Source organism: Rhinolophus sinicus, linkage group LG06 (genome assembly GCF_036562045.2).
Source record: "Rhinolophus sinicus isolate RSC01 linkage group LG06, ASM3656204v1, whole genome shotgun sequence".
NCBI classification, from domain to species: domain Eukaryota; kingdom Metazoa; phylum Chordata; class Mammalia; order Chiroptera; family Rhinolophidae; genus Rhinolophus; species Rhinolophus sinicus.
The window spans coordinates 15,975,258-15,987,719 of NC_133756.1; the positions used below are offsets into that span (position 1 = coordinate 15,975,258).

Below are 12,462 nucleotides of genomic sequence, written 5' to 3' on the forward strand. Positions count from 1 at the left end.
GCTGAGTCCTCTAGCCTGTGGGTGGTCCTAGCCTGTGACTCCAAGACACAAGTAGTACAGATGCAGCAGGGCCCAGGCCCATCTTCACAAGACACAGAGCAAATGCTAGAACTTGAACTCCCAGGTGCCTCAGGGGAGGACAGCTACACATTTCTACCAAACAACCCGTCCCAGCTTAGAGAGCACCAAGAGAATAACCCTGCGAGGAAGGTGGGTTAGAGCCGTCATCATCCCTTACACAGAAGAGGAAACAGGCCCACAGAAGAAAATGGATTGGCTTGAACATAAAACAAGCCAAGGACAGAACCAGAAACGGAATCTTCATCTTCTGATTGCATAAGGCACCAGTCATGCAGATGCACTCAGAGATCTTTACAGTCTCCAGGACGGCAAGGTCAAGGGCTTTAGAGAAATAGGTAGCACGGTGCACTCAGAGATCTTTACAGTCTCCAGGACGGCAAGGTCAAGGGCTTTAGAGAAATAGGTAGCACGGTGCACTGCTCAAGGTCACAGTGGGTCCAAGGTTCTTAGGGTCCTACGGCTAGGGTCAGCAGGTACCAGTGGGTACATGGTTCTACCAATTTGGAAAGGAAAAGGGCCCAAAGGGTGTGAATGCTGTGAGTTCCTACCAGATACTGATCCCAAGAAAAGAGCCACTGGCAGTGGGCCCTGGACTAGCCTGCGGGCATGAACGTGCACGCAGGTTTATGGTGCCCAGGTCTCTGTGCAGCTGGAATCACCGGGCACAAAGCTCCTCAACTGCCCAAACATCATCTGGCCATACTTATTACTGTTGCCCAATGAAATTTTATGCACCGAGTCCACAGGTGTGATTTCCCCTTCTTTATGAGGGTCGGAATGACATCACTGATAGCCAATAGAAAAGAGCCAATTATGTCCAGGCCATAAAAAGGAATGGGTTTTTTTCAACCAAATCAAAACTTCCTTCAGCTTCATGAATGCAAGGGGCCCCCTTTAAGGAAGGGCCCCCCATTCCTGCCTGTGGGCTCTAAACTGAGTGATATGATCGCTTTCCAAATACTGTGGGGCCTACAGCCAGGAAGGGGCTCCACTTTTGGCACTTACCATATGGCCCCCTGCTCTTATCACACTGGCCCCCTGGGGTCATCAGAATAGAACATCAAACCCTACTCTCGGACACCTGACTGGCTCCTCGCTACTCCATCCAGGGGGAAGTCAGAAAAGATGGGGTGCCCCTCAAGTTCCCTTATTACTTCTTTTAAATATAAAAAAGAAAGCAGAGCCCTCCCTGCCTAGAAAAAAAAAGAGAATAGTATGGAAGGAACAGGGGTGTGAGAAACTGCCCCTCACCATAGGCATAGAGCACAAAGCAAAAGGAGCCCAGCCTTCCCCACCCACCCCTCATCCAGCCCCACCACCTGCAGCCCAGCACTCGGGCTGGGCCCAGACAGCCCTGATGGCAAACAGGTGTGACTAGCTGGGCGCCAGCCAAGGCAGGGGACCAGCTCATTAAGGGAACGCCACCCTGGCTAATGGGTATGGGCAGGATGAAGCCATTGTGAGCAGGAGCTCAGCTTTGAAGATTAGGTGAAGCAGAGCTGGGGGGCTCTGCTAGAACTGCTAGTCATGAGTCAAGGAGGCCGGCAGCATCCATGGAGGTCTGACAGACAGACTGGCGGACACCGGAGATAGCCAGGACCAGCAGGAACGAGTAGGCGCCATGCTAGGAAAGGTCACGGACAACACTATTCCTTCTGTGCTTTGCTCTCTGCAAGTCTTAGGGGCAACCCCAAATCAGGAAGATGCATGCCACTCTCACTTTTAGCAGACTCGAGCCCTTAAAGAGAAGATCAGCTGAGTATGGAGCCGTATTTGACCCCTTTCTGCCTCTTGGAAAGGCTGTGGGACAAGGACCCTGGAGTGACGTAGGCTGTCAGTTCTGGTGTCCAAAAGCTCCAGGATATGCATATACTCATCCCACCTGATATGCAGAAAAAGAGGAGTGTTGAGGAGCAACGGTGAAGAGCAGAGAGGCAGGCTCTGTCTCCTTCAGCGTCAGAGCTGGACCATGGAGGCACGGAACACCTAGCCTGGGGAAGGAGTTGGCCGGCAGACCCAGCCAACCAGCCAGATGGAAGCTCCTGACAAGGGGACCCCTATGAGGGGTAGGTGGGGCTTGTTTCCATGCAGGGTCTCTCCACTTGCTCATTCCAATACAAACATTGCCACAGAATGTTGTTGCTGGCTGTCCTGCACCGCAGCACGGCCACACTTCCTAGGCTTCTCCCCAAGAGCTGAGGCTGAGCACCAGGCAGGGCTCCATGCCCACTGGGTCGCAGGCCGGGAGTCCTACCTAGTCAGGGCCTCCACAGCGGCAGGATACGAGTCTGCAGCCAGCATGGGCAGGCTACCCCAGCCGAGGCCGCACTGAGCTGGGGGACACAGCTCTTTGTCTCTCCTGTTTCCGTTCCCCGACCCAGAGGAGATAAACAGACCCGGGTGATAAACGGCCCGCCTTTCACGATCACTTTTCCTCAAGTTGAGGAGAGTAGCTGGTGATGGATGGGCTGGAATTTGGTTATCAGGAAGGGCTGTCAGCCAGAGGTGCCTATCTCCTCCCCCACAACGCAGGGCATCATTACACTGTGGCATCGAGGTAAAATATGAGCAAGGGGAGGGAAGGGAGAAAGAGCGCAGGCTGGGCTTCCACACGGAGCAAATTGAGCAACAATGAGAGCAGGCACGAGGCTGGGACGTTAGTTATCTGTCCGTGACACCTTTTATCTCTGCACAAATTGGTCCTTCCTCCCCCACTGAAGCCTCTTATACAAACAGGCAGGCACAATGTGTCACCACTGCAATAGCGTAGCAATTTAACCCGAATTAGTGAGGGGGTCAAGCCAGGAAATAGGGGTTTCTCATTTCAACAGGTTCCTTAGTCTCTGCTCTGAACCAGCACATTGGGGGGAGGAGGGTAGAGAGAAAGCAGACTCATAATTGAATTCACTCACTTGGCCGCTGCTGATGTATAAAAAATTAATGCTTGAGCTTCCTACTTATCAAAGACAGTTAGTTTCCATCTCACCTGTGAGATGCACCAATGCAGAAGACAGACCCTCAGCAGGCTGGGCACCCAGTGCTTTCAGCCATTGGAGGATCGGCAAAAACAGGAAAGGAGAGAAAGGCACTGCCCAGAGACAGCAGCCCCAGGCCAGCAACCCCGTTCTAGAAGCCTATAGGACAGAGATCATGGCAGGGGATAGGAGAGGGGCAAAGGGTGGTATAGGAAGCGATCACTAATATTAAAGACAATCCTAAACAGTTCAAGAATACACTTGAGTCTACAGGCAGAAAAGGCATCCTGGCTCCACCCTCCACTGGAGATGTCCAGGGTGTTTTTACCAGTGACCCCTTTCTGCCCTCAGACACACGCACACCCCCCCGCCCACACACACTACTACGCAGAAACTGAGGAAGCCAATGGCAGCACTGATGGTACTGACAAGGCTGAAAGAGCAGGGAGTGGAAGAGCCTGGTCTACTCCCCAGTGACGTCCCCCACTGCAGAGCCATGATGGGGGGCAGGGTGGGGGAGGGAGAGTGCAGTACAACCCCCACCTAGCACATGGCTCTGCCACACTCAGGCAACTTAGTCAAGTGACCATGTGTCCTTAGGCAGGTTATGTCACCTCCATGCCCTGCTCTGTGCAGGTTAAGGGGGCCAGCCAAGGGAAACATACTGTAAAAGAAAGTGCTCATAGAGGGATTCTGGCTTTCGGCAGGTCAGCTGAGACTAAACCTGCAACAGTCTTTGCAGATGCTTCCAGGACATCTGCCTTGGGAAGACAGTGCCTTAATCAGAGGAAGGACACTGGAGAAACTTTTCTGAGGATGACAGCCAAAGGGCAAGTTCCAAAACCACTCAACAGTTGCAAAAATGAATTCCAAGAAGCTTGGGGTTGAGGGGAAGCGTTGTGGATGAAGGAGGCACCTTGGGACTCATTCTCCAAATCCAAAGAATCAGCAGGCAAATGCCAGGGAACAAAAGCCAAGGCCCCAGTCTAGACACAAAATGGGAGAACTTTCTACCTCAATTGCCACCACATATCTACAGGTATCACTGAGACCCAGGACCCTCAAGGGCAGAGGCCAATCAAGCCTGATTCCCACACTCAGGTAGCTTCCAGGCCCACCCAGAAGATAACCACAGCACGAAACATAATGATCACTCCAGGAGAGACGACTGAGAAAGGCCATCTCATTTCTGGTGGTGGAAGGGCAAAGTTGGGGCACTTACAAGACTCAATCCTCTTTGCCTGAACTAACACTCCCCACCCTCCCCCACCATTCTTCTCGGCCTGCCCACAGCCCTAGGAGAATGGACTGCCGACTTCTCAGCCCACTTTGCCCCACATTTGCTCCCATCCTCTGGGATGGCTGCAGGTTACAATTCCAACCACAGGCTTCAGAAAGATGATACACTTGCTGGAGCCTGCAAAGGGTCAGGAGAGAGTACTGTTTGAAATACCAGCGTGACAGCTGGCTCCTTGTCTGTCTCTTCCTCCCCCACCCCCTCCCCAAACTTGTCATGGTACAAGAAGTCTATAAGCAGCCCATCAGCTTTAAATATCAGTGTGCGTGAAGCAGGAGCACGAGAGCGAGGGAGCGGGAAGCAGACAGCGAGCGCCTCTGTCGCCACTGCCTGTCAGGGAACACTAATGAATTTCACCACCAGCAACCACGCTTCAGATGGGGGGGGGGCGGTGAGGTGGGGGGTAGTTTTCTAGGGAGAACTCGCGCAGTATTAAAACATCTCTTCCCAAAGCCCTGTTAATAAATGTCACTGCAGAGGACCCACCACTAGGACTTCAAGGAAAGCAAGGGGTTGGGATGAGCCCTGAGGTCCTGCCAAACAGGAAGAGCAGTGCAAGTGTGAGGCTGGAGGGAACCAGATGAGGCCCACAGGAGGGTGACCACCATCACCCATACTCCTTCCTAACGGTCTGTGATGCCTGGCTGAGAGGATTAGGACAAGAAGGAAAGGCCTCAGGCAGGGAGCGATTACCAGCTGTGCCGACCTGGCCAGACTTGCTTCCCATCCATTTCAGCCAAGTCACTTCACAGACAGGCAGGGGACTCCAGACCATCCTTCCAGACCTAGGCGAGGTGGGGTGAGGAAACTCTGGCACCAATCCCAACAGGAAGCTACTTCCTGACAGATGTCAGGGGCCAGAGCTTATTATAATCTCCATTTTACAGATGAGGACATTGAGGTTGAGAGTAGTAATGTGACTTTCCCAAGATCATACAACTAGTAAGTAGCAGAGCCAGGACTCAAACCCAGATCTCTTAATTTTTAATAAAGGCCCTGCTCTTTCCACAATATCATGTAGCTTCTCTGAAGAAGGGCTGTTCACCTCACTGTCTCCTGTATGTCCTCTACAGCCAGGCCCTGTCCTTCCCTTCCACTCTCTCCCACTGGTACACATGCACCTCTGGCCTGGCATGGGCCACAGCTGCCATGTAGCCCGGAGCTGGGCTCCAGGCCAGGGTGAACCCAGACTGGCAGAAAAAGGCCTGGGAGCGAGCCAGGCCATCACCTGGGAGTCTCCACAGCTCAGAGGGCATGGCTGCAGGCATAAGCCTTCCCTTGGGTGCCCTCTGTGCAGCTCTGATCAGCAGCGTCTGATCTGGCAGCGACCTGCTATGCAGGGGGCAAATGACATTTAATTTCCTCTTGGTTTCCCTATGGTATAGACGAAAGGCCGTCACCTGCGTCTGGGTCTGGCAGCACAGCTGGAAGTGTTCCCAGACATGCTGCTCTGGAGAGTTCCCAAACAGAAACCAGAACACAGGCGGGTGCAGAGGGACACCCCATAGGCCAGGCTGCCAATCCTCCCAGAGAAAATCAACCTCAAATCTGCATTGCCCAGCAGTTGCTCGAAGCCTCCAAAGGCACTGTGTGTATATACAGAGGGTGCCAAAAAAACGTATACACATTTTAAGGGAAAAACTATTAAAATTGTAATACTCTATGTATACCGATAACAAAAGATGAATACAAGTCATGTGTATACATTTTTTGGGCACCACCAGTGCACAGAGCCATTTTGCGCCACTGCTTTCTGGCCCATTGCCAACTATCTCTACTCCCATCCCCCCACATGGAGCCCATGTAAACGACTACATGAAGCACACAGTGCCACAAACACCCCGTGGAACAGTAAAACATGCACCTTCCCAGTGCCACAGACCCCCCATGAAACCAAGTAACCTGTATCTCCCCCAGCTCCTCTCATAAAATAAGACAAGCGCCTCTCTAGGGTCCCTCCCAGGGCAATTCTTGCAGCGAAAGGGCACAGTGCCCCACCTGTTGTGACTGTGGGACGTGCTGGAGCTGCCTCCAGGACCTGGACAGAGCTCTTTCCCAGACAGAAGGGCAGAGGCCCCCAGCAGGCAGCAGGGAGTGGGACGGGGGAGGAGCAGTAGACGGAAGGTTTCCAGGGCACTTAGGTTATCTCAGCGGATGAGCTGCTCTCTTCCTGGCCAGGAAAACTGGAAGCTCCTTAGCACTCTGAGACCTCACTCATCCCCTCCTACAGTCTCCACCTGGCCTGTGGCCATCTTGACCCTTCGCCTGGGCTGCCTTTGTGTGGCCTACAATGCCCTCTGGAGGCTCCGTGGAGACGCATCCTGCAAGCGGTCAGGATCGGATGCAGTCTGACCTCTGCTCCAATACACTCAAGGGCACACCTGTTCCCCTTGCCCGCTGGCAGGTCTCCTGTGCCCTGATCCAAGCTCCCTTCAATCCTTTAAGACGTGTGGGCACTTGGCCTACACTTCTGGGTGGGGATTAGAACAAGGTAGTGGTTTCTAAACTGTGCTCCATGAAGCTTGAGGCTTCTCGTAGGGACTCCAGGCTACTTTGTAGACTGGGGGAGAAGGAAGAGCAGGCTGGGCCTGCTCCCAGCTTCGGCCAGAACAGCTCAACTGTTGTATATTTTGTAATACTGGGCTTTAATTTTTTTTTTAAGTTTACTGTTAAAAAAATACTATCCATTCAGTCTCTCTACTATGCTCCTGTGGGTTCTCACAGCTTTTGTTTTGTATCTTCTTTGTAGCATTCTCATATTCTACCTCACTTAGCTTACGCTAAGCTCTTAGAATTATACGCATGTGCTCTTTCTGTCCTGATCACCTGGCAGTCAGTAGTTACTGGGCCCAGAGCAGCTCCCAACAGGGGCTAACTTTAGGTTACTGCTGGAATGCCAGTGCTTCCAAGACGTGCACCTTCAATGGCAATTTCCAACAGCATTCCTTGGAAGGGAAGAGCTATAGTGGAGGGTCACTGACATTTACAAGAAGGTCCTAGTGAAGACATGTGGCACCATGCACTCTTAAATCAACAAATGGGACACACCCACTACCATCATCCATCACCTAAATCAACCTCCAGGGGACGAAAGAGAATTTTGCATCTGGTCCGTCTTTGGGCAAAATTCGTCATATTCCAATAGGAAATATCACTCATTAGAAGTTTCTAAACCCTAAATGTGGGACCATGGGAACATAGGATGATGCTCCTCAGCTGAGTACTCGAGGGTCTGTCCCGTTAGAGGGGTCATGAGGACTGGAAGTGGACGAAGCCCCTTGGCCCCATCAACCAAACCTACTGTCGACCTCCTCCGGCCAGCTTTGGGGCGAGGGGTGGGGGGGCAGGGGACTGTGCTCCTCCTAGCTAAGCCACTTGTTAATAGGCCCTAGATTCCCTTATCCCTGGGGAAAGGAAGGCAGCCAGGAGCCCTCCCCCTTCCCCCCATACACACATGCCTCCCAGCAGGGCCAGCGAGGACAGCCATTAGTGTGTGCCTCAGCAGACAATGGGGAGGAGAAGTCTCCAGAGCAAAGGACAACTGCAGCAATTAGAATGCAGGGAGGTTCAGAAGCTATTTAACTGGGTGACCCCTGAGGTCGCTGCATCTGACTCCCATCCCTGGATAAATATTGTATGAGAGGGGAGGGGGGCGAGCGAGGGAGCCATCCGAGTGCTGCTCCTCCTTCCACTCCCTTCCCCATCCCACACGGCTGCCTCCAGCCACACACGCCAGGAACATTATTTACAGCCCTGACAGTCAGAGCAATCACTCTGCTAACCAAGAGGGAATGGACAAAGTCGACTTACCAAAAATTGACTATGGCAATTGAAGAAGAAACCAGTGCTGGTGGGGGAAGGGAGCTCAGCCAACACAGATGCGAGGCTTCTCTCACATTCTGGAACACACACTCTGCCACCCCAAAAACATTCACTGGCAGGTGAAGCTGGTCCCAACTGGCAGACAGTAAATCAGAAATGGAGCATGCTTCCACCTTTGGGGGGCCTATAATGGAAAAACTCCTGGATCTTATCACTACCCAGGTGTTCCTTAGTAAAGATGGGAGTCCTAGCTACCTTCCCAGAGGAAGCGAGACTAGCCACATACAACACTTATCCAGCTGGTCTCTTAGCTGACCTAGTGGGGAAAAGCAGGCAAATCAGACACAGCAGAAAGGGGTCAGGGTGGGGGATGAAGTGGAGAGTGTCTGAGTGCGGACTGCGCCTCAGCCCCCCCACTGCCGCTCCTCCAGTCCTGCTCTAATGCACCCTGACATGCCTCTGAAGACAGAGAGCTGTTTGCAGTCAGCACCGTGATTTGTTAGTAATTATTTCCATGGTGTCACATTGCTGTCACTCTGTTAACAAAGAGACAGGCTGCCTCGGGCTGCCTGCAAGAAAGAATCGCAGAGAAAAAGGCCTGTCAGGCTCCCGGGATTCTCTGGGCTGGCTGGCTTTCTTCCCCAAACCAACATCCTTGCAGGCTTTGGAAGAAACAGTTTTACAGAACTAACAAGTCTGAGTCGTGTCACCCTTTAGCCAGGGACACTGAGAATCGATCCCACCCACTCATAGGCACCCTCCCCAAAGCCCTACAACTGAGCCCCAGAGTCCACAGATCACTGAGCCCAGGGCCACTAGGCAGCCAAGCATTGAGTTCCCTGGCCTTCATCTCGCGAGACCCCTGCTCCCTGACTTCTTCCTCACGGGGCTGATCGCAGCCTCTCATGGGCTCTTAGGAGTCTGACAAAAGAAACCTATTGCAGACCACACTGAAGTAGCCGCCCCACTGGCACAGACGGTGGTTAGGGAGAATATGATGGCAGGGCACCCTCCTTCCTTGAATCTGCCAACCACAGTTCAGGACCAAAGCTGCTCAGGTGCCAACACCTCTGTAGCCCCCAGCTGCCTGCACACCTGCGAGGAGATCCCCACAGAGCCGCCCTGTCGTTCCCAGTGCAGCACCCATACTCGGAGAACTGCTGCTTTGCTTTAGTGCAAAGTAATGTCTCCATTACCCTGGCTGGGAATTAGAGGACGGATCGGCAAGCGCTGACAAAACAGAGGTCACTCACCTTACAGGCATGGAAAGTTGGAGATTAATTCTCTCCCCTCTCAGAGGGAATCAGACTCTGGGATAGTGGAAGGGAAGTACTGATATTGAGAAACCCTTTCATTGCCAAGCAGCAGCAGCAGCAGCAGAAAAGGGAGACCAATGCCCACAAGCCCTAGAGAGGCCCTGTCAAGGTGGCAAGGGCCACTGCCACCTAGCTCCTGTAGAATCCCACAGGACAGAGGAGCCTGAACAAGACTAAGATGCTTCTGGCGTCGGGGTCCAAAAGGCAGAGGGCAGTGCTAGCTGCATGCACCGGAATGGAAGCTCCATGAAGGGAGGCTGTTTTGGAAGTTTTAGCTCTTTGATCACTGCTATATCCTCAATACCCAGAACAGTGCAAGGTGTAGAATGGATGTTCAATGAACATCTGCTGAAAGAGTAAATAACGAGTCAGTATGGCTCAAAGGCTACTTCCACAGGCCTGGGGCCAGCCTCTCCTTATCACAGCAGTTCAGAGAAGAGGGAGGCAGTGCAGATTCTGGAAGACACAGGGACAAACATGTGTCCAAGGGACTGGAATTAGGTTTTAACAGATGAGCGGGATCGGGAACGCTGACGGGCCTAGGGAGACTCTCACATCAGATTGAACATTCACATACTCATTCAGCAAATACGTACTGAAAGGCTAAAGAAGGTAGGAGAATAAACTGCAGTACAGTGACACAATGAAATACTACACAGCAATAAAAAGGCTGCACTGATACATAAAACAACATGGATGAATCTCTTGTATGTTATTTTGAGCAAAAAACGCCAGACACAAAAGAGTACATCTTATATGATTCCATTTTTATGAATGTCAAGAACAAGCAAAACGAAGCAGAAGTAGTGGAAGTCGGAACAGCGGTTACCGGGCGGGGAGAGGGTCTTACCCACCAGGAAGAAGCACAAGGGAGCTTTCTGTGATGATGGAAAAGGTTCTTTAAAATGATCTGAATGGTGGTTACACGTGTGTACACCTCTATGAAAATATAACGAGCTGCACACTTCATTTGTATCCTTTATGCACCTTACTATTTCATACTTTGATTTCTAAAAGATTTTAAAAAAAGTTGGGTCTTGAGAGTCATACAAAGGGTTTCTAAAAAACAAAAAACTATCTCACACAAAGGAAAAAAATTTCCAGGAGCAACAGGCTCAAGAAGGAGCCTTCTTGAGTTCAGGGCACAAGCCCTTCAACCTTTACTCTCTATCTACCAGAGTACAGGGGCCCAAGCAAGTGGCTAAGGCCTCGGAAGATCCCAAAATGGTCAAAACACAAGGGAGTGTCTGTCACCCGAGTCCTAGGTGGCATGCCATGGAGGGAGGCCCCATGCAGCCTCCATTCCAGACCAGACAAGCTCTAGGGAAGCAGAGATGGATCAGATGGTCAACCCATACCCCCAGCTGTTCTGAGGCTCTCTGAAGGAGCCTGTCTGTCAAATTCTGCCACAGAACATAGACCCAGATTTCCACAGACTGAAGACCAACCTGTCTTCCTGACAAGCTGGGCAAGGACTGGCTGAGCTGCCCCGACTCTGGTAGCTACGGCGAAGGTGTCAGTGCCTACAGCCCCTCCTGCCAGCAAGGTGGAGGCGATAAGAACCTCACAGGTGGTGCAGGGGAGCTCCATATGTAAGTCCAGGGACCAGAATCTCGGCAGCAACACTTGCCTCGGGACCAGTTAAGCAGTAAAGAGCCAGCCAGCCAGCAGCTCTGTGGCAGACCAAAGCATGAGTCTCCTACTGCCAAAACATCTCAAAGCCTGATTAGTTACTACGCAAAGATTTTTATCTTTTATCAGCATTTTTACTGACCGAAACTGCCATTCCAGGGGTTCCTCTCATCACTAGAGTGATTTAGACCCTATGACACCTTCCCAGGGGGTGTGATGAGGCTGCCACTGGAGGCCCACCCTTCAGCCTAGAAGTGCCCAGGCAGTGAAACACTAGAGGCTCTGTCTGCCAGGAGACAGCGAGTATTTCTCCCAGTGTCCCTCTAGGCCCAAAGTCCTTCCAGAGCAGACCAACTTCTGCAAACTCAGGCTCAGAGGGAAAGATGCAGAGTGAGCTGCCTGTTGACCTGCAGCTCCAAGACCACATGGAGAAGAGTGGGAAGGGAGCACAGGCGAGGAACAAGGAGCCTGCTCAGTCTCCAGAGAAACCTGCTCTTGCCCTAGGGCCTGCCTATGGGAAATGAACAGTCCTCAACGAGGCTCACAATCAGGAGCCCTTTTCCCCAGTTCTAGGCCCCAGGACAGTGCAGGAAGAGTCTCTCCTGTGCTTGTTAGGATGCTGGCCCCAGAGACACGGTGAGCTCTCAGGTGGAGGCGGGGCGCCCCTCGCTCCACCAAGCCCTAGAACTCTCGGCCCAAGGAGCTGTCAGGCTAACGAGGCTACCCCACCACCACTCCATCTGAGCGCGACAGGCTGCACCGCACGACTGGCTTCAGGTGGCTCTTCTTTAATTAATGGCATTCCAGGCTCTGCAGGGAGCTTCACCCTACAATGAATGGCCCTCTCTCATTAGAAGCAGGCCTGCCATGATGTATTCAGGGCGAGGGCCAGGATTCATTTCCCTGTCTGTGGGTTGGGGTTGGGAGGGAGGGGAGAGGCAGCAGGGACAGATTTATATCGAGTGACTTGGATTAGCTGCAGCTGAAACATGACCCCATCAACTCAAGCTGCCTTCTTGGGGCTAACCTGATGTACCTCTGCTGACGAGAGGGCTCTAGGGAAGCTGTAGGGAGGGCAGAAGGTCTGGTTCTTCTTCTCTCTGGGCTTCGGCTGCAGCTTGAAAGCCCAGAATTCCCATACAACCTCCAGAACCCCCTCCCCACCCCGACATACACTTTGTGTGCACTGGGAGCCTGGCCTGCCTGAGCCTCTTCATGGCCAGGAAGCTGACCCACTAGCCTCAGAGCTATTGGTCTAAGGTCTTTACCATGGCTCTGAGCTGGCTCTCCTGCTTTCTGTAGAAAATACCCTCGGGCAGGCTGGTGGCCCAGGTGGTTG

General features: G+C 52.4%; 1 protein-coding gene across 8 annotated transcripts in view; it reads right to left on the bottom strand.

The window, feature by feature from the left end:
• The window catches only part of ERI3 (ERI1 exoribonuclease family member 3), a 122,556-nt gene that overhangs the window by 60,834 nt on the left and 49,260 nt on the right, over nt 1–12,462 (bottom strand). The window lies entirely within an intron of this gene.